Below are 21,911 nucleotides of genomic sequence, written 5' to 3'. Positions count from 1 at the left end.
GTACACATACAATCAGCTCTTAGGCAGAATTTTGACTTTATTATGGAGATGTGCTGGTAATAATTTGAAGGCTTGTTTACATGGTCTGTTGCCTACTTGTGTGAACTATTGACCATCTGTGCGTGTTGCCTAGGCAATGGATTGGGAATGAGGAATCCAAGATTTATTTATACTGGTCATAAGCAGAAAAGGGACTTTTCAAAGCAAAGGTTTGATAAAAAATAAATCAGCCTGAAACTGATTCTCTAGATACAAATTACTTAGGGGAGAGAAAAGTGGCCGATGGAAGGTTTTACTAATACTGTAATTTTTATGAATTTGTTGTCCTTTGAAATAAAGCATAAATAACTGACAGACATGAAATGAGACAAACAATGAGTTATAAACACAAATAAGTTCATAAAATATTTACCTGCCGTGAAGTGGATCTGATACTATTTTACAATAAGTATATACAAATATAGCACTCCACTGCAACCAGCTTTCTTTCTTAATTTGTCCCCTAAAAAAAATCTGTTTTGAAATAAACCATTGTTGAGCCTTCCTAGGGACTTGCAAATGTGTTTGCCTTTGTGTTTCTACCCAGTCTTCTCCAGATGCCAGTATCTTAACTAGAGGGTGAGATATACTTGAATCTGTCCTTGTTATTTAGGGTTATAATGGTCACAATTTTTTACTATTTTCAAGCCATTCTAAAGGTGCCTATTTAAGAGTAATTACAGCTATCCCATAGGGTTGCTGTGGAGGTAAAAGAAGAGACAATGAGGGATCTGAATCAACTTAGCAGTAAGGCTGGCGTGAAGGAGCACATTATGGACCTAATGAATGTTTCTGACTGTCCAGCATTCAGGGTTCAGTTAGTGTTAATTCCCTACACTCTGGAGCCTGTAAGCATAGGGTTTAACAGCACTAGACTCAGATCTTCTGGCCTAGATTCTCAGTTCTTCTACTCCCTAGCTATATGATAATGGGAACATTACTTCTCATTGAAGAATAACACAGTATGATATTAGTACCTACTTTGTAGGGTAAATAGTAGAGAGAAAAAAGTACGGAGAGAGAGCAGGGAGAGGGTGATTGTGTTGAGCATAGTTACATAAGTTGAGCGTTGGTCATATTCCAAATGTCTTCCTGTCAATATGGGAGCAACTGTACTCCCCAGACTCTAGGCTCCTTTGACAGAAGCATAGAAAGGTACACATGTTGGTAATCTCTTCTACTGTAGGAAGAGTCAATAATGTCAATCCTTGCCTTCTTTCCAAAGTCTAGAAAAAACCCTCAGAATTCTTCTCAACACATATTCTAGACAGAACTACTAATCTATTCCAGTGCCTGAGATGTAACCAATTTGCCAACCCCACACTGACAGAATGCTGAATTGCAGCTCAGACACAAGAGTTAAGCTGGAGGAAGAACAGGAAGTTGACTAAGGTGGTCAGAAAGGGGAACAAAACTGGCTTCTATTGCCTGCAACTTGGGCTGAACTCATTTCCTGTCATTCTTTGTTAACCCAGTGTTGTGATTTACAAGGCCTTGAAATTAGCTACTTTTGGAAATTTATCAATTCAAAAGCTAACATAATAAAAGTTTTAGATGCATATAGATGCTTCCATAAAAATGACAGTAGAATTTATCTGTGCAACTTGGGGTATGGAGGAGGGAAAATGCAGAGAATGTCATCTGGCAGTTATTTTTCATGAGTGGGGAAGGATTATGAAATTTATTGTTTCACTTACAGAATGGTTGATTAATCCTCAATGCAGTTAATTATTGGATTAATGCTGGGTTTATTTTTAAGTGAATGGGATTTGGTACATTCTCTCTAGCTCTGGTCCTTTATTTTAAAGGATGTGATGGGAAAAGTCTGTCACACTGACTCCCCAAGAAAATTCTTAGCCTGATGTAAAACAAAACAAAACAAAAATGTTTTCTGATGGGAAATTGAAATATGGAAAGTGATGGAAAAATCTCTAATACTCTCTTTTGACTGAGGAAAACAATAATCCACCATATTACTTCCTTTGAACTCTTTACAGTTGAGCATTTCTCCTCTAGCATGTTCATTTCCCATTGCTGCTCTTGAAGCAAATCAGTAAGTGAGAGAAACTGCCACTTAGGTACCCCTGTGTAAAATGGGGAACTGTGGGAAAACCTCTTTGGGCAACTCTTGCCTATTTGCATTTTATAGTATCTACTAGTTCATACTATTTTTTTTTTTTTGACCACAGTATAACCCTGACCCTCTGGCTTTAGTTGATTGAACCATCCTTTGGCACTTGGTACAAGTTAGATAAATATTGCCTTCTCTCTAGTAGGTGTCTTGAATGCAAACTGGGAGTTGATTTGTCCAGAGCAAGTCTGTGCTTATGTGTGGAATCAAAATATATGCATTTTTGAGTTGAGGGAATCTAACTTCTACCACTATGTGACTTCTGTAGCTGAGAAAAGAGTTCTGTTAAGAGGGGAGAGAGAAAGAGAGGGGGGGAGAAAAAGAGAGGGGGGAGATGAGGGAAGGGAGAGAGAAAGAGAGAGAGAGAGACAGAGAGAGAAACCATGAGAAGTAGAAATGAAGAATATAAAGAAGCTAAGTAGCGATGTCCTGGACTTCTAAAAGTTTTAATATTCTGGGATCTGGAAACTTCTGAAGATGGAGCTGCATGGTTTAGTCACGAAGACAGGTCACAGTAAATCTAAGAGAAGCAAACATTGCTTGTTAAGGTGATTATTTGATTCGTTTATTTTTTTCTGCTTGCCCTGCTTTTTTTACAGGACACTCATGTTAGTAGCTGTCAGCTCTGAACATGCAACAGTTTGCTCTGCTGTTTTTATCCCCATTATCTCCAACCTTTAGACATTAGTTCTGCTGCCAACGAAAGATGTTCCTCAAGCCTCAATTAACATGTCAAAGCAATTTCTGCACCTTCTGATCAGGGATTGATAGTTTTTACCTGGACGATTCATTATCATCCCAATCTTTTTAGTCTAAGTCAAGAGGTAGCATGAGAAGGACACATAGTCTTTCCATATTCTCTTCCCATAAATCATTCCTCTTCACGATTAAGCTGCTCTTTCTAACCATTATGAATAATCCTTACAAGAGCCACAGGGTAGATTTATTATTTCCATTTGCAGATGGGCAAGCTGAAGCTAAGAAAATTAGAATGGCATATCCACTGCAAAGAATTGGTACACTGAATGGCTGGAATTTTAATTGAGGGCTGCCAGTGTCCTAAGCCAAAGCTCTTTTTTAGGACCTGATACTGCTTCTTGTTCTTCCTCAGTATTAAGAACTTCATCTTGGAATCTTTGTTTACCTTATTCCTATGGGATTTTATAAAAATCAATGCCAAGAATGATGTTAAGCAGTTTTGCATTTCATTCTTCATTGCAATCCTAGAATGAATGCATTTATTCACATTTGAAAGATAAGGAAACTGACTAATAAAGAGAGATTAATAAACTTGGTAAGGCCAGAACCATGCATTGTAATGTAGAACATCACACCCAGATATGCCTGATTGCCGTTCTAATCTACATCTCTTGTGCTAGATATTTACTTTTTTCAGGCATAATCAGCATATATTAAACTGGAACATGGCCTAGCCTCATGTCGCTCTCAAGATCAGATGCTTTGATGCACTAATTTATTGAAACAGAAAGGAAAATGGGAAGAGAGAGAGAGAGAGAGAGAGAAAGGTGCTGCTACCAACATATTAAGAGAGGAAGCAGAACAAGACAGAACACAAATTACAAAAGGAACAAAGGACTCATACAATGAACGAGAAACCTCTGAGAAAAAACTAGCTTGTCTGATTTTGTATCACATCCCTCTCCTCGCTGCCACGTACTCCAGCTCCATGCTGAAAGTAGCTACCTTATAGCACAGTCTCTGATTTTTATTCCTTCCATACTGTTGATGTTCACTTCACATAGATGCCACTTATCCTGCAGGTCACTGAATGATGGATGCAGGCACTGGGATCTATCTTCCTATCTTCTCTGTCCTTTCAATTACTACTGTTTGTTCTCCATTCTAAAGCCCATCCAGCTACCTGGTTCAGGTACATGGTTCACCCAACTTCTTACAGGTCCAGGTCCAGCTCATTCCCATTTTCTGAAACCAATATTTATTAAGGTTAGTGACTGAACACACTTTATCCTGCTGAAGAGCTACTCATATTGAATCTGAACCTTTCCCCAGAGATCCACTTGCCCTTTAATAGCTGCAATCGCTCTCACCAGACCTCCCTACATTCTGAGGATACTTTGGAACGGAGCTGCTGATCAGCTGGGCCCTCAACATACTTCACTCCATCCCCTCCCTACCTGATTCCTGAAACAGCTCCTTGACAAGAAAGGCTACATAGTTATTCTAAGCTCAGTCCTAGCCTGGCTTCAATAAAGATCTGTTACTAGGAAACTTCTCTGTTTTTATGAGTCCCAAAATGCTTATTTAATCCCTGCCTACACAGAACACAAATCTGTTGGGAATAATAAAGGATCAGTCTCATTATAAACTCAAATTTACCTCTATCCAACCCATGGCATCAACTTTTAGGAGTGCAAGTTCTGATCATGAGAAGCCGAAGGTAGTGAACAAAGGTTACTTCCATTTACGATGTGAAGGCAGGCATATCACTGCTTTTTATTTCGGTGTGGGATGGGAGATAGAAAATGTCAGTCAATGGACATATAAAAATAATTCAATCCCGAGGCACCTGGGTGGCTCAGTGGTTGAGCGTCTGCCTTTAGCTCAGGTCATGATCTCAGGGTCCTGGGATCCAGTCCCACATCAGGCTCAGTGCAGAGAGCCTGCTTCTCCCTCCACCAGTCTCTGCCTCTGTCTCTGTGTCTCTCATGAATAAATAAATAAAATCTTTAAGAAAAATGATTCGGTCCCCTTAAGAATATAGTTTTCTTGGTTGCCTGTCACTTGCCCAGTTCAGTGTTAGAAGGTTCTCTTTCTGAGATGGAAAATGCTGAGGAAGTGAAGGGAAAAAAGAGCAACCCTCGCACAGGCTGGCTGAATATGAAAGAAGTGGAGACACGGGAGGGGTAAAGGAAGAGGAGCAGCAGTTCTCTCAGAAGCAGTAGTTTGTGAAATTACTCCCATAAAAGAAATAATAAACCAACAGTGCAAGTTAAATAGATGACATTTGGTTATTGAAAAATGCACCTCTTCCCAGCTCCTAACGTACTTTAATATTTCTAAATAGGACACAGTGGAACAGCTCTCATTGTGGTTGTTTTGTAATAAATATCCGTGTTCTCCTGATTTACCTTTTGTTTAGAGATCCCAAAGTCTTTTGCTCAATTGTAGTTAAAGTTATCAAATTCTCCTTCATGCAAGAAAAACAACAATGACAACAATGGTGGGATTTGAAGTGACACTTGTGGGAAGGGCTGTATCCAGCAGTTCCAGGACACCATCAGGATTCTGTCTCTCATTCTTGGCTGTGTGGGCTCTGCTTAGATTCTCTGAGGGATATTCTCTCTCGTGGTGGTAATACTTGACTTCCAGAAGCCTCATTCCTTAGTGTTCCTCAACACTCAGAAGCTTGGAGATGGTCCATCCATCCACCTCAGTCTTCAAAGGAGCTGTTAATGGGGGCCCAGGGCAAACCTTTACCAGGAAGAAATATGGAACACCCACCCCTTGATTAAGTCATAGCAGAATCCAGAGAGGGGAAGAAAAGATGTCAAAGAGTAACAGTACAGGACACACATCATTTTCTGGAGAATTCTTCCCCAATAAACCGTCATTCCCATAAGTCTAGTCCCTTCTTCCTAATACTGATCCATGCCACATAACGTACATTGTTGAACTTATGAGGTGGTTACTGCATTTCTCCACCTGAGTGTCTTTGCTTACACTATTGCCCATACAGGAAAAGCTCTTCTCTTGTCCTATTTCCACGAGACCTTCCCTAAGAGAATGCTTAGGTTTAACAGCCTGGAGCACCCACTTTTGTGCTTAAAATAGGATATTTTGTGTTTATTGACATTTTACGTTATAATTAGTTTTTCAATACCACTACACATTTTGTCTTCATCATCCCCCGCATCCAACACATTGCATGTTATATACACTGATTAGAAAAACACCATATATTTTTAATCCATTGTTTAGTGATCCATCATAAGAGGATAAAATACTAACCTGGTATGCCTAGTGTGAAATAATGTCTCTGAAGAACTTACCATTTAGTACTAAAAATCTTATGCACACATATCCAATTTTGTATGACAAATTACTCAAGAGCAAGGGTTTCAAGCCCAGAGGTGGCATACATCAGGCACTCAATATATGCATTTACAGCTTGATCCTAATACCTAGGTTGTGCTACTTTTACCATCTTTCTCATGGTGATAACATATAGAATGACTGCCACCATAAATATATCTTTTCCAAATTTCATTCCTCAAAAATGAGTGGAAGTCTCTTTTTAAATTAAAAAAATAATTTTAATTCATTAACATATAGTGTATTATTTGTTTCAGAGGCAGAGTTCAGTGATTTATCAGTGTTATATCAGTGCTCATTGTATCACATGCCCTCCTTAATGCCCAACATTTAGTTACCCCATCCCCTCTTCTCCCCTCAGTTTGTTTCCAATGGTTAGGAGTCTTATGGTTTGTCTCCCTCTCTGATTTTGTTTTGTATTATTTTTCCCTACCTTACTCTATGCTCCTCTGTTTTATTTCTTAAATCGCCACATTTTATTTGATTTTTGAATATATGTGTTAAGGTTATAGGAAATATTTGAAAGTGTATTAAATAAACATAGGCAAGCAATATATGCAAATTCTTCCTAGAGTCCTCGTTCTGGTTCCAGTCTTTGGAGACTAGTTGAAGATTCCTATGCAGTTGTCTGTGGAACTATTTGCTCTCCTCATCCTTCTGTGGTGCCCATAAGGAAATGATCAGCTGCAACATTTTGTAAATAAATGCAACTTAAAAGTTAGTATGACTAATTTCTATTTCCAAAGGCTTGTTTCAAGGGAAAAAATTTCATGGCCATGCCTTGTCCCATTGTTTGTTGGAAAGTTTAGAACATCAGGATGCTGGCCACTCTGAGTTTTGGCTTTTAAAGGGATTTTTTTTAAAAGATTTTATTTATTTACTCATGAGAGGCAGAGACACAGGCAGAAGGAGAAGCAGGCTCCATGCAGGGAGCCTGAGGCGGGACTCGATCCCGGGTCTCCAGGATCACGCCCTGGGCTGAAGGTAGGCGCTAAACCGCTGAGCCACTGGGGCTGCCAGAGTTTTGGCTTTTAATTTATGGATCACTCTATTTGCAAATTATATTTATGGATTGCTAAGTTTATTCTTATTTGAAAATTTGAGAATCCTGTAAAATTCATAGGGGTTTAACATAGCAAAAATTGTACATATTATAAATACATGAATACATTATACATAGATATTTATATATGTATATTTAGATGTGTATATATGTATAATATAAGATATATAAAGTTTCTAGTGCAGAAATCAATATCATAGCCAATAGCTTCTTTTTTTTGTAAAATGCAGATTTTACTAGTTTTTAGTATACACACAGAATTGTGCAACCATCACCGTTATTTAATTTTTTTATAATAAATTTATTTTTTATTGGTGTTCAATTTGCCAACATACAGAATAACACCCAGTGCTCATCCCGTCAAGCGCCCCCCTCAGTGCCCGTCACCCATTCACCCTCACCCCTGCCCTCCTCCCCTTCCACCACCCCTAGTTTGTTTCCCAGAGTTAGGAGTCTTTATGTTCTGTCTCCCTTTCTGATATTTCCCGCACATTTCTTCTTAATAAGAAATGTTCAAAGCTAAAAATTATATAAGGGGAATATTTTGAAACTATAAATATTGAAATCCTAATGTCATTAAGTCTCTGAGATTATTTTTATTGGATGGAGTAAGATAACGAGACTTGGTTTCAAAGAACATAGTGGGTATTAGTTGGAGCGGGAGTCATCAAGAATGGGGACACCTGATTCTGCCTTATTTCTGGATCTTGTAAAGAATCCTGAAAGGGTTCAGTCATGGATTTCTCTTACTTTGAATTCATGGGGAGAATGGAACTGAGTGGACAAAGTCATGACTTTTGAATCACCTGGACCCAAACTTAACCAAGATTCTATATTTACCAAGTCATGAGACCCAGAGCAAGCTTTCTGCAAATTTCAGAGTTGTTTATGTTTGTTTGGTTTATTTGAGTGTCAGTTATAAAATTAAGATAATTGTAAAATCTCTTACTGAATTTTCTAAGGGGAGAGTAAATAAGGGAATGTATGTCTGATACATCAAAAGCACTCAGTATAAGATTGAAATAATGGCATGATGGTTCCAGATATTACACCTACAATATGATATACCAAAGAATTTTTAGGAACATGATAAAGCTCTCTGACATCCATCAAAAGAATTCCACATCAAATTGCATAAAGGTGGGCAGCCCAGGTGGCTTAGTGGTTTAGCACCACTTTCAGCCCAGGGTATGATCCTGGAGACCCAGGATCGAGTCCCATGTCAGGCTCCCTGCATGGAGCCTGCTTCTCCCTCTGCCTGTGTCTTTACCTCTCTCTCTCTCATTCTGTGTCTCTCATGAATTAATAAATAAATAAAATTAAAAAAAAAATTCATAAAGGTACTAAATCCTAGAAACAACCAATGTTAAAACTAGAAAAAGCACAGTCTATAACATCTTTATTTATGGGAGTTGAATTCAAGTATCAGTAATATAGTAACTGACATGCACGGCTCTAGAGTCTCAGTCCTGTGAATTATATCACATGAAAAATTTCCATGAGTTTCTACCTTTCCCCCAAACACTCCAAGAGGCCTTTTCAATAAGGTAGAACCTGTGACAACACAGATGGAGCAGTACAGACAAAACCACAGGGAGAAAGCAGAAGTGTAGAGGCAATAAGCCAGTTAGCATGCTCTCTGCACTGTGCAGAATATTGAATACTTGACTGTACATACTGGCTATGAGCATAGGGAATATATTCATTTTTTTGAAATTTAAGCCAAGTCAATATGTGACTGAAGACATTTATTTCATGGATTACTAAGTGTTTTCTATACCAGTGGTTATGGGAAAATTTCAGAATATGCCTTTTAAAAAAATCCATCTTCCCAATTATAGAAAAGTAAATCTTGGTTTTTAGAGTAGTTTGAACAATAATAGACACATAGAGATGTCATATAGAATTCCAGACATGCAAGGAGGGTCACTGTGATTGACGGACTAGTACCAAAATGCTCCAGCGTTCCAACACACAACATTTTTCAGTGTGACTTGCATAGTCCCATACCTTCCTATTCCCACCATTAGAGGTGGAATTTAGTGCCACACTTTTCGGCCCCATTAAAAATTATTTGGTAACTTGATCAGTAGAAGGCAATAGAAGTGATAGTGTGGCAGTTTTGAACTTAGGTCTCAAGAGGCTTTTTCTTATTCTATTCTGATTTTATAATCAAATCTGACATGAGAATAAATCTGAGTTGGTTTACTACAGGGACCACGTGGAGCAGAACGAAATTGTCTTATCTAAGATTATCCTAGCTTATTATTATTATTATTATTATTATTATTATTATTATTAATTGAAAAGTGATTCCTTTTCTTGAGAGGCACAGAGGAGGGAAAAGCCAACATCTGTTCAAGGATTTGGGAAGATTTCTCAGAAAGATAACCTTTTGATTGGATATAAGATATCATCAGTCACAGAAGGCCTTTTAGAGAAAATTAAAAACGTGTAATAACACCAATGAACATAGTGTATTTGGGAAATGGCCAGAATATTATTATATGGTTGGGACAAAATTCTTTTTTTCTTTTAAAGATTTTATTTATTTATTCATGAGACACACAGAAAAAGAGAAAGAGAAAGAGAGAGAGAGAGAGAGAGAGAGAGAGGCAGACACACAGGCGGAGGGAGAAGCAGGCTCCATGCACGGAGCCCGACACGGGACTCGATCCTGCGTCGCCAGGATCAGATCCTGGGCCGAAGGCGGCGCTAAACCGCTGAGCCACCCGGGCTGCCCTGGGACAAAAATCTTAAATTTTTAACATGACATACAAGAATTTGGATGTAACCTATAAGCAATGAAAAAAACAAGAGAAATGTTTAATCATGGTGGGGATACAGTTTGTGGTATTTAAATCTGACATCAGTGGGTGCAAAATCTAGTTTGAAAAGAGTAGATGTCCCCAGGTATATAGAAATTGGGACTCTAAAAAATGGTGACATAATCTTTCTGATAAAGCCATTTAATGAAGATCCTACTTTGAGCTAGAGAGGAAACCAAGACAAATGCATTTAAGACTTCAGAAATCCATCTTTTTTTTTTCTGTAGCTATGAAAAGGGATGAGGGTTCTGACAATTCACTAGAATACCTTGTCCACTTGCCCATGCATAAATCCTGCTCTAATTGCTAGACAACCTTTACCTTGAAAATAACATTCATGAACTTATCATGAATAAATAAATCATACATGTTGATTTCCCTTAAAACTAATGTAGGTCCTTATGCACTGACCTAAATGTGCTTTCTCCCTTCTTCCACGTTGTGACAAAGCAATGCCTCCTTATGAAATGCCTAAATAAGAATTTAGTCACAGCCAGGGACAGAGACTGAATGTAAGTAGGACACCTAGGAACTGAATTCTTCACTATCAACTGCACTGGGCACTGACCATGAACAACTTTAAGAGTATCATTGAGGCAATATCATCCAGTCCTTTAGATATGAGTTACTAGATAAGTACCTGATCCAATTAGAGATAGTTGAGTTTTCCCCACTGCACAGCTGACAAGCAGCAGAGAACAGAGACTGCACCTTTCCTTGAAATTCAAGATAGAATTGTTGCATGAGCTCCTGAAAAATGGATCCATTTTCAAGCACTAACCTTGTGCAGTAAACATAAAAAAAAAAATAAGAGGCTCTGCTGGACGTTTTAAGCAGTGCCTCTTCCCTATCCCCTTGGCATTTCTTCCATCATCCCACCTCACATATCCTGTTACTTCCATGATGAATTGAGCAGTCAAGATGCCTCAGCCTATTTCTCTGTTTATTATGGAGACTCCTCGGTACTTGACAAAATGTACTGGTGAAGCTCTGATGACCTCAATAGGCCTCCCTTGCTACTTACATGCTCTTTCATACACAGACAAATGGTGTTAAAGGGTAGTGATGAAGTAAGTGACTTTCTCTGAATGATGGTGCCATGAAGAAATGGAGAATCTCACAGAGAGCACTGGAGATATGTCAGCAGACCTTACAGAAGTTGTTCAGCATACCTGAGCACAGAGGAAAATATAAAAAGTAACGGAGGGTTTGTAAAAGGATGCACACTTACCAAGAAGAACAGTGGAAAAGAAGTGGGTATTCTATTTTTTAAAGCTTTTATTTATTTATTCATGAGAGACAGAGAGGAGCAGAGACACAGGTAGAGGGAGAAGCAGGCTCCCTACAGGGAGCCCAATGTGGGATTTGATCCAGGGACTCCAGGATCATGCCCTAGGTTGAAGGCAGGCACTAAACCACTGAGCCACCCAGGGATCCCAGATGGAAGGCTATGTGTTTTATTTAGGAGTAGAGGCTAGGGCAGAGAAGGACACAAGCTCCCAAGTTGTTTGTTTTATTTTGTTTTGAAAAGGGCCTAGAGGTCTGGGAGTAGTATTAAGAGGGTTGTAGTGTGTAGGGACCTTTGTATATTTGCCTACCTACCTTCTCTTCTCCATTCAGCCTTCATTGCTTCCTCGTTTTCCTTGGTGAAGCAGCCCTTTCCTATTCTGAAAGCATTTGTTGAGTTAGGGATGTGGTGTCTCCCCTGCTTCAGTCAGGGGCTAAAATGTAGCTCAAGAATGTCAGTCAGAGCATCACATCATCTCAGGCAACAATGTTTTTGGGGGGGTTGCGGATACAACCCATTGATCTAAGGCAATGATATGAGGTCCAACTCCAAGGCTTTTGTTGTAATTGACAGGAAAGAAAACATCTCCTTCTGTTGAACTTGAAACTATTTGCTCTCTGTCTGTAGCTGTCTGAGGTCATTGTGCCTGGGAACCTGTTTCAGAATGAAGCTCTGACAAGAAGTAAGCAGAGTGGAAAGATGCAGATGCACTTGAGTGGGATGAGCACTGGGTGTTATACTATATGTTGGCAAATCAAACTTTAATAAAAAAATATATATTTAAAAAAATTGAGACTGTGGATCCAGATTTGCCTAGATTTAACGTTAATTTGGCCAGTGAATCAAATCGTGTGTTTAAACCAGCTTGTCACCTATAAGCAAGAGTTCTAACTCACACCAAGTATTAAGACATTGGTTTTAGGCTAGGTGATCCCCTCACTTCACTCCTATAATCCATACATCATAGCTGAAACAAGGCTCATGTGCAGGTAATTTATTCTGTTAAATATCAGGCAATAGGGGTGAAACGGGAAAAGAGGGAAGGTGAATCCAACAGTGTGTTTTCAATCTTATACCATTAAAAAGTATGGAGAAAATGGGGCTGGATCCCATAAGGGATTTTGTGGAAACCCATGTGGAATGAGCCTTGATATTTTATGGACAAGAGATGGGAAAAGAAAATTGGTTTTTGTCTCTGTAGGTCACAGACCATCCTTTGGAGTTCTAACTTCTACTTCCAGACACAGGTATTAGAAATGGCTAAGTAGTTTCCTGTAGGTGTTCTTTTAAGCAGGGCACAGGAAGTACCTGATAATAGTCCATCCCTTAGGTGGCTCAGATCCACTAATGTTAACATTAAGTCCAACCCACAAAAATATTATTAATCTATGACAAACCATTCATCTCTTCCAGAGACCAGGCTTAGTGTAATAAACTATAGCAAGAGTTGCCTCTTGAAAATGCAGCTGGGACACGAGGTTGAGTTGACAATAAGTGAGTGTTGGGCAACATTTTAAAGCTTAAACCAACAGTCATTATATGGTATTATGGTTCCAATAGGTAGAATAGATGAGTCTGAGATTTTAAGGGTAAATGTAGGAGTGGACCTTCTTCCCAACCTTCATGGTAACCATTGGCAATATTTGTCTATCATGTGCCCATAGATATAGAGGTGTCACCACCTCTCTCTTGGCATAATTTGGATTATTGCTATGAGCAGCGAATTGTTTGCTTTTTCCTAATTAGGGAACCCTTTGACCAAGGGTAAAGTGACCAACTTGTCCTAGTTTGCCTGGGACCATCCATATTTTAAAACTGCCTCCTAGAATCCACCTTCATCCCAGACAAATTGGATGGTTTTACAACCCTAACTAGGTAATATGAGTTCCACTAACTGAGGAGTCTGTAGCTGGATTTGGTCACTTTTACTTCCCCAGTTAGCAAAGGGTGCTGCTTCATTATGAAGACATAGAAGACTGTGACATCCAAATAATGTATTTGAATATCTATTGCTATTTCCATGTCCATATTTGACTGCAAATTAATTGAAGTTTGAGTAACTGTGGTCTGATAAGTGCATGTCATGGTGGGCTCAGACCTCTCAGGAATAAGAGAAGTATAACTCAAATTTGCTTAAGAATACAAAGCAACATATTGGCCAAATTCACTATTAAATCTAAGCAAGTCTGAATCCATAGTCAGAAGTGCTGTCAGCTTACGCCGGCACACAACTGGTTGCTCAGCAATTATTAGAATAAAATATGACCTGAGAAGTGGTGAGTTTGGGTAAAAATGGTACACCATAGAGCATACCTACCCATCCACGTATTGAGTACTGGGACAAATGCTTTTCTCTCCATGGTCTTCATAAATGAAATTCCTAGGGCTGGTTTCAGGAGTTTATAATTGCCTACATGTTGGAACATCAAGGAACCACTTTCTTCTCTGTTGCCTGAAAGTCTTCATTTCACTTTGTCAGGATATTCACATATTTTCATGATTAGTGGCTTTTCTCCACCAGTATTGAAATCAATCAATACATTAACAATTTCAACAATTATTTATGATAGATGAAATAAAATTAATTGGAGTCAAGAAATGAAGACATGTCTTAGCATCTCTGAGGTTTAATTTGGTAAAAAAAGAAACTGAAACATGGATATTCAGTTAGTAAGTTGGAGAAAAAAGATTGGGTATTGAAGTTGGGAACTCAAAAATACAGGTTCTTTGGGAGAACATAAGTGCAAAGGTGAACCTTATTCTAGGCCTGGGAACAAATGTTCTGGAGCAGTATTTTCAAATTGTAAAAACATGTTGTTTTCAGAGTTGACTTTTGAAGTTTCAACCATTATAAATGGTTCTGAAAATCCAATAGTGATTGATATTTTGTGAGATAGCAAGTTGAATCCTACATGCAAGACATGCAAGAAAGAGAACTGCCCTTAGCTTAGCCTGCTGCCCTGCATGCACATCCAAATACCCGAAAAGATGAAAGGAATACATGGTGAGTGATGGAGGCCTTAGTGTTTCATGAATTTACAGAAAGTGGCTGGTTCCAGAAAGAGAGGTGGAAGCCCATGTTGACTCTGGATTCCTTCTGGAACAGAGGCAGGGGACCTAAGGCAAGGAAGGGTGATATGTACCAAATTAAAACAAGTGATAAATCTAACTGGACATTACACTTGGAAAGTCTCTGAGGCAATTCCTTGGCTGAGTGCAGAAGAGTTCCAGGGTTCATAATGGTGAGTAATGGAGAAGAGAACATCAGCACAAATGACTTATAATCAACATCTTTGGAGAAGAGTAAAAGACATGTTGTCTTAATATGATTCCCCCTAAAGCTTCGTATGAGAAAAGGTTTCTGAGAAGGTATTTTTTAGTGTAATCCCGTAGAGCACATATGAAGGACAGAGGAAGTAAAGTGAAGCCAACACAAAAACAAGTTATTGATTTTGCCACAGTTAGGGGTGATTGATCCCAGGCCACTTCTGTGAAGCTTTTGAGATGACTTTCTAAATTTCTTACCCAGGGAATGGAAGGGAAAAGTGTGTGTTCCTAAACCTTTGATGCATGGGTCAAGGGATAGCTCCATGATCACTGATTGATGAACTTTCACATTGTACATGCCTGAATGCCAGATAATCTCCCATCAGTTTCCCAGGCCATAGTGTCATTAAGAAAAAGGTAGGTGGCCTGGACCCTGAGGTTGAAATTGAACAAAAATGATCAAAGTCTGTGTTGAACTCAGAACACAGCTGTTTCTGAAATCAGATGGACCTCTGAGAGGAAGAAGTGTTGCACAGGAGATTATTGATGCATATATCTTGAGATCACCCTTCATTGTCTTATTTTCCACAAGCTTATGCTGATTCTATAAACAAAACAAAACTTGACCAAATCTCACTGATTTGAGGGGGGATGCACACAGGCTGTGACCTTCTCAGGAATGATAGTGCCTGGATTTTTTCCAAGTCCAGGTTTAATCTTTGAGTAGTAAATCATGCCGTTCAAGCTTAGGACCCAGCTGCTACAAAGGCAACAGTGTCAATGAAATAAAATTAACAATGCAGCATGCTAATAAAATGGGGGAAATCCCAGTGTTCCCTATTTAAAAAAAAAGGATATTAGCCTGACCCATATTTATTATCCTTTTCTGCAAAAAATTAGTTTTCCCAGAAGCTTTTGAGAAGCACACCAACAGTAATGAAGCAGAAAAATGATGGATGTTAAGAAATTAAGGTGCTCCAGAATGGGTTATAAACTTGTACCTCTTTGTTGCCCACGCACTTTTGATGAGCTTGCAAAGTTTTAGACCTCTTTAATTTAAGATGGAGCAGTTTTATTTCTTTCAGCTACAGTGGAAATAATTTCCTTATCTATCATTAGAATGGTTTAATACTTTCATTAATCCACACATCATAAAGCAGAAAGTGATTTTTATACCTACTCCAATCAGTCATTGTGCCTGCTTCAGAATGGAAAACGGTTGTTTTCTGCTGATTCCAAAGATAGACTTAAGGCCAGTATCTTCATGAGCCATCACAATTATAGGGGCAAGACGAGGACATAGAAATGCTGTTGTCACCACCTCTCTCTTGGTATAATTTGGATTATTGCTATGAGCAGCGAATTGTTTGCAAATATATCAGAGACCCTTGGCTCTGTGGAAGTACATAGATGTGGGACACCAGGAGACACCAGGGCTGCCTCGGGGATGCAGGCAATTTGTTTAATCGCATCTATAGGAAGCCTGTAGGGTTGTGGATCTTATCCTTCTGTTCCAGCCCTCAATGGCCAAGAAGGAGGGCCAGGTTTTAAAACAGATAAACAAGTCTTAACATAGGAGGTTTTATGTTCCCTGGGTTATATATTCCCACTGTGCCCAGATAAGCCCCACCTATGTTCTTATTTCAGTAGTCCACTGAACATCTTCAGGATACTCTCTCTCCTCCTACACAGAGCCCTAGCTTTTATATTCAAAATGTGACAGAAAGAGAGAAGAGACATTGACAATGTTGTATTAGTAAATTTATCAGTCCCTGGTGATATGGATCCCAATGGGATTTTTTTTTTTTTGTTCCAATGGGATTTTTAACATTTAAGGTGATTATTTAGTCCTGGGTAATTTAAAGAGAATATGGTGTGCAGAAAAGACATGGAGGAGACTGCAAGATTCACATTCAGGCTGGTCAGAATTCACAGCAGCAAGGCTCTGGCTTCTGGGAACAGACTACGAATGAAATCCTGAGTGATTCCCAGCCTCACTAGGCAATGGTGAATAATGTGCCCTATGTGTCCTGAGAGGCAATTATGGGTCCTGAGGAAGAAGCATGGAGAACTTGGGAAAGAAAAGAAGGAAGAAGAAAATCCAGGAGAAGGGTGGTAAGTGCTCAGTACCCCCCTCTCCATTACATGGGAAAAAGCACGTTCTCTTATCCTTTGACATGTTAACTCTTACTCTCTGAGCAATGCAGAATGTCCAGCAAAGGGTCATTCAATAAACTACTAATAATATTGCATTTTCCCCATTTTTTGAAAACTCCTGGTTTATAACACAATTTATTGCTTTAAAAACATGCCAACTTTGTGCTTTTATTTTCATATCCTAAGAATATCTTAGATACATATAATACTTTCAAAGTATATTCACATACATTACCTGTCTGATTTTTATAAAACTCTGTGAAGCAAAACAGATATTAATTTCCCCATCAAATATTTATTTTTATTTTTATTATTATAAATTTATTTTTTATTAGTGTTCAATGTGCCAACATATAGAATAACACCCAGTGCTCATCCCATCAAGTGCCCACCTCAGTGCCCGTGACCCAGTGACCCCCACCCCCACCCACCTCCCCTTCCACCACCCCTTGTTCGTTTCCCAGAGTTAGGAGTCTTTCATGTTCTGTCTCCCTTTCTGATATTTCCCACTCATTTTTTTCTCCTTTCCCCTTTATTCCCTTTCGCTATTTTTTATATTCCCCAAATGAATGAGACGATATAATGTTTGTCCTTCTCCGATTGACTTATTTCACTCAGCATAATACCCTCCAGTTCCATTCACATCGAAGCAAATGGTGGGTATTTGTCATTTCTAATGGCTGAGTAATATTCCATTGTATACATAAACCACATCTTCTTTATCCATTCATCTTTCGATGGACACCGAGGCTCCTTCCACAGTTTGGCTATTGTGGACATTGCTGCTAGAAACATCGGGGGGCAGGTGTCCCGGCATTTCATTGCATCTGTATCTTTGGGGTAAATCCCCAACAGTGCAATTGCTGGGCCATAGGGCAGGTCTATTTTTAACTCTTTGAGGAATCTCCACACAGTTTTCCAGAGTGGCTGCACCAGTTCCCATTCCCACCAACAGTGCAGGAGGGTTCCCCTTTCTCCACATCCTCTCCAACATTTGTGGTTTCCTGTCTTGTTAATTTTCCCCCTTCTCACTGGTGTGAGGTGGTATCTCATTGTGGTTTTGATTTGTATTTCCTGATGGCAAGTGATGCAGAGCATTTTCTCATGTGCTTGTTGTCCATGTCTATGTCTTCCTCTGTGAGATTTCTGTTCATGTCTTTTGCCCATTTCATGATTGGACTGTTTATTTCTTTGGTGTTGAGTTTAATAAGTTCTTTATAGATCTTGGAAACTAGCCCTTTATCTGATAGGTCATTTGCAAATATCTTCTCCCATTCTGTAGGTTGTCTTTTAGTTTTGTTGATGGTATTTTTTGCTGTGCAGAAGCTTCTTATCTTCATGAAGTCCCAATAGTTCATTTTTGCTTTTGTTTCTCTTGCTTTCATGGTTGAATCTTGCAAGAAGTTACTGTGGCCAAGTTCAAAAAGGGTGTTGCCTGTGTTCTCCTCTAGGATTTTGATGGAATCTTGTCTCACATTTAGATCTTTCATCCATTTTGAGTTTATCTTTGTGTATGGTGAAAGAGAGTGGTCTAGTTAATTCTTCTGCATGTGGATGTCCAATTTTCCCAGCACCATTTATTGAAGAGACTGTCTTTCTTCCAGTGGATAGTCTTTCCTCCTTTGTCAAATATTAGTTGACCATAAAGTTGAGGGTCCACTTCTGGATTCTCTATTCTGTTCCATTGATCTACGTGTCTGTTTTTGTGCCAGTACCACACTGTTTTGATGACCACAGATTTGTAGTACAACCTGAAATCTGGCATTGTGATGCCTCCAGCTATGGTTTTCTTTTTTAAAATTCCCCTGACTATTCTGGGTGTTTTCTGATTCCACACAAATCTTAAAATAATTTGTTCCAGCTCTCTGAAGAAAGGCCATGGTATTTTGATAGGGTTTGTATTAAATGTGTAAATTTCCCTGGGTAGCATTGACATTTTCACAATACTAATTCTGCCAATCCATGAGCATGGAATACTTTTCCATCTCTTTGTGTCTTCCTCCATTTCTTTCAGAAGTGTTCTATAGTTTTTAGGGTATAGATCCTTTACCTCTTTGATTAGGTTTATTCCTAGGTATCTTATGCTTTTGGGTGCAGTTGTAGGATACAACAATACATTAAGAAGATTATTCACCATGACCAAGTAGGATTTACCCCTGGGGTGCAAGGCTGGTTCAACACTCGTAAAACAATCAATGTGATTCATGATATCAGCAAGAGAAAAACCAAGAACCATATGATCCTCTCAATAGATGCAGAGAAAGCATTTGACAAAATACAGCATTCATTCCTGATCAAAACTCTTCAGAGTGTAGGGATAGAAGGAACATTCCTCAACATCTTAAAAGCCATCTATGAAAAGCCCACAGCAAATATCATTCTCAATGGGGAAGCACTGGGAGCCTTTCCCCTAAGATCAGGAACAAGACATGGATGTCCACTCTCACCACTGCTATTCAACATAGTACTAGAAGTCCTAGCCTCAGCAATCAGACAACAAAAAGAAATAAAAGGCATTCAAATTGGTAAAGAAGTCAAACTCTCCCTCTTCGCCGATGACATGATACTCTATATAGAAAACCCAAAAGACTCCACCCCAAGATTGCTAGAACTCATACAGCAGTTTGGCAGTGTGGCAGGATACAAAATCAATGCCCAGAAGTCAGTGGCATTTCTATACACTGACAATGAGACTGAAGAAAGAGAAATTAAGGAGTCCCCATTGAAATATTAAAAGTAAGGGAGGCACAGAGAAACTAAGTGCCTTTTCAATTTCACATTTTAAGGAATATTTTTAGCTACGATGAAAATTTGGATCTCTTATTGGAGCACTTGGCTTCAATGTATTATTTGTGTTGAATTAATTGTCCAGGTTTGATTTAGAGAGAACAAAAAATGTCAGCAGCTAAAAGAAGGTTAAAAATCATGAAAACAAATGATGATTGAAGACCCTTTCCAGAGAGGAACTAGAAAGACTGTAGAGTTATTTTCCAGGTATCCTGAAGTCTTCTTTGGTATAAACTATTTGGATTTGAAAGAAGCCCCGTGAAATGTTATCAATCCTGTCACCAGACTGAACAATATCTCAGAAAATTAGATAATAATGCACTGTGGAAAAGGAGAACACTTTCTGATCCTCCAAGGCAATAGTTTTATTCACTGAAACTTTATTATTCTTTTAGCTGACTTAAATGGAATGGCCACAAATGGTATCGGGCACCAGGATAATACCTGGCGTTATTAAAATTATGGAACAGTTCCACATAACCATGGCCTGCTCTTATGTACTTTGTAGCATTCAAGTGCATCATTCCATGAGTGTGCATCCCATTGGGGTCCAGTCTCAGGAAGTATTTGAAGTTAAAACTCATGACTTACTTTCTGTCCTCAGATTCATCAACGATGAATTCCTGAAATTGTGTGCTCAAATTTTTTGGTAGAATGAAATGACACTCCATATTTTTCCTACAGAAGGGAAAAAAATCAGACATCCCCACCCCAAATCATTAAATCTAATGTGGGTGCATTTTTCAACGAAGTCTTCTGATGATGAACTGAAATCCCTTTGGTTTGTCACAATGAGAACATAGTTCTACTAATGGGTTAGGTTTTGTAAGTCTTCTGAGAATCATTAAGCATCTATGTACTAAGCATGTGCTGAATGTGTACCACAGTAGGTTCTGTATCTACTTTATCTTCTGAGATTGTCCACAAGTTTTGATAGTGTCTTTAGGTTGCTCAGGTGATTCCTCTCATAGGAGAAGCATTTTGAGGTATTACAATAGTTTGGCTTATTTATTGATTTAATGAGGGAAAGATTACTTTGTCTCCATATTACAAAATAAAGGTGTAATCTATATAGTTTTATAAAAATAACTGTGGGGTTAAAATAGGGACATTGGGGTGATGAGGTTGGACTAGGGAGGGAGAAGTAAGATGTACCTAAAATTAAGAATGAAGCTGAAAGAAAGTGAAAACCAATGAACTTATGCCATAAAGTTTTGAAATAGATTGGTAGGGCATTTCCAGTCTATATCTATTTCTAAAGTTATAGAGTAATGAAGACCAGTCACACCACTCTCCTGGAATTTAAGAACTAATGCCAGATTGAAGGGAGTTCAGTCAGCTTTGTGTTCATACACACACACGCACACGCACACACACACACACCTTTTTTCTCTCTCTTAGTGGGTTGCAGAATTTAGTCCAAATGTTATAACTTGGCTTTATCTTCTCCACTTCTTCCATTTTTCTCCCTAGGTTTCAGCCTTGGTGGCAAGGCTGCTGGGAGAGTAGTTGCCCAGGACATTAATCAATAAAAAACAAAAATAATGCTCAAATTTTACAAGAAGGAAATATTCACTAACCACAACTCATTTGAGGGTAATTTTACAATGGTTTAAAGTAATATTTTTCTGGGCTGCTTTGGGTCTATAGTGAGACTTCCAAAATGCAAGGTTGAATTTCATCATGTGGCCGCTACACTAGACACTATACTAAGACAAATGTAACTATGAAAGTAACTTTGGCTACAGGTGAACTTGGGATAGACACAAAATTTCCACTGTGATAGAAATGAGGCAGACTCCCAGTAGTCCTTTCTCTTGACCTTTATCTCAATCGACAGTAAGCCACACATTTTTAAATAAGTAATTAGTTATGTGCATGTGTGTGTATTTATATTAATATGGATTTATTTATAATCATCTAAAGAGACACCCAGATATCCTACTTGCATTTTTTGGCCCTAATTCAGTTACACCAAATGCTCTCCTGTTCCCTCAACACTCTGGGCACTTTGTGTCCTTGCCCATTCTCTTCTCTGAGACAGGAACACATTTAAATGCCTCTCTGCTCCTTGCAACTCATCATTTTTATCCTCAATGACTTAATTTAAAACATGCCAGCATTTCCTTTTGGCTCAAAGTTACTTGCTTCTTCTCTGTAATCTCCTTGTACTTGGTTCAGACCTTACTATGCTGAGTGCAAAGCCCCTTTCCTATAGCAAGCTTTTGGATCTTATGAACAAGGAGTGCCTAATCAAGACTCGGCATTATAGTGGTG

The 21,911-nt window shown here is 38.7% G+C and overlaps 1 protein-coding gene and 1 long non-coding RNA gene across 9 annotated transcripts in view; one reads left to right on the top strand and one right to left on the bottom strand.

The window, feature by feature from the left end:
- LOC144301136 (uncharacterized) overlaps window positions 1-6,949 on the top strand; it is an 87,672-nt gene extending 80,723 nt beyond the window's left edge. For both annotated transcript variants that reach the window (XR_013367911.1, XR_013367907.1), the window contains one exon: window positions 6,817-6,949. This is a non-coding gene — a long non-coding RNA (uncharacterized LOC144301136). The remainder of the gene's footprint in view (window positions 1-6,816) is intronic.
- Window positions 1-21,911, bottom strand: part of LOC144301134 (uncharacterized) — a 286,282-nt gene that overhangs the window by 82,240 nt on the left and 182,131 nt on the right. The window contains exon 3 of one of the 7 annotated variants that reach the window (XR_013367887.1): window positions 11,160-11,307. The exons of the other annotated variants lie outside the window; for them this stretch is intronic. The gene's annotated coding sequence lies outside the window, so the exon portion shown is untranslated. The remainder of the gene's footprint in view (window positions 1-11,159; window positions 11,308-21,911) is intronic. 7 annotated transcript variants of the gene reach the window in all.

The sequence above is a fragment of the Canis aureus genome, chromosome 29, assembly GCF_053574225.1.
Source record: "Canis aureus isolate CA01 chromosome 29, VMU_Caureus_v.1.0, whole genome shotgun sequence".
Classification (NCBI taxonomy): domain Eukaryota; kingdom Metazoa; phylum Chordata; class Mammalia; order Carnivora; family Canidae; genus Canis; species Canis aureus.
The sequence above is the reverse complement of the archived record's forward strand: the minus strand, read 5'-3'. Positions and strand labels throughout refer to the sequence as shown.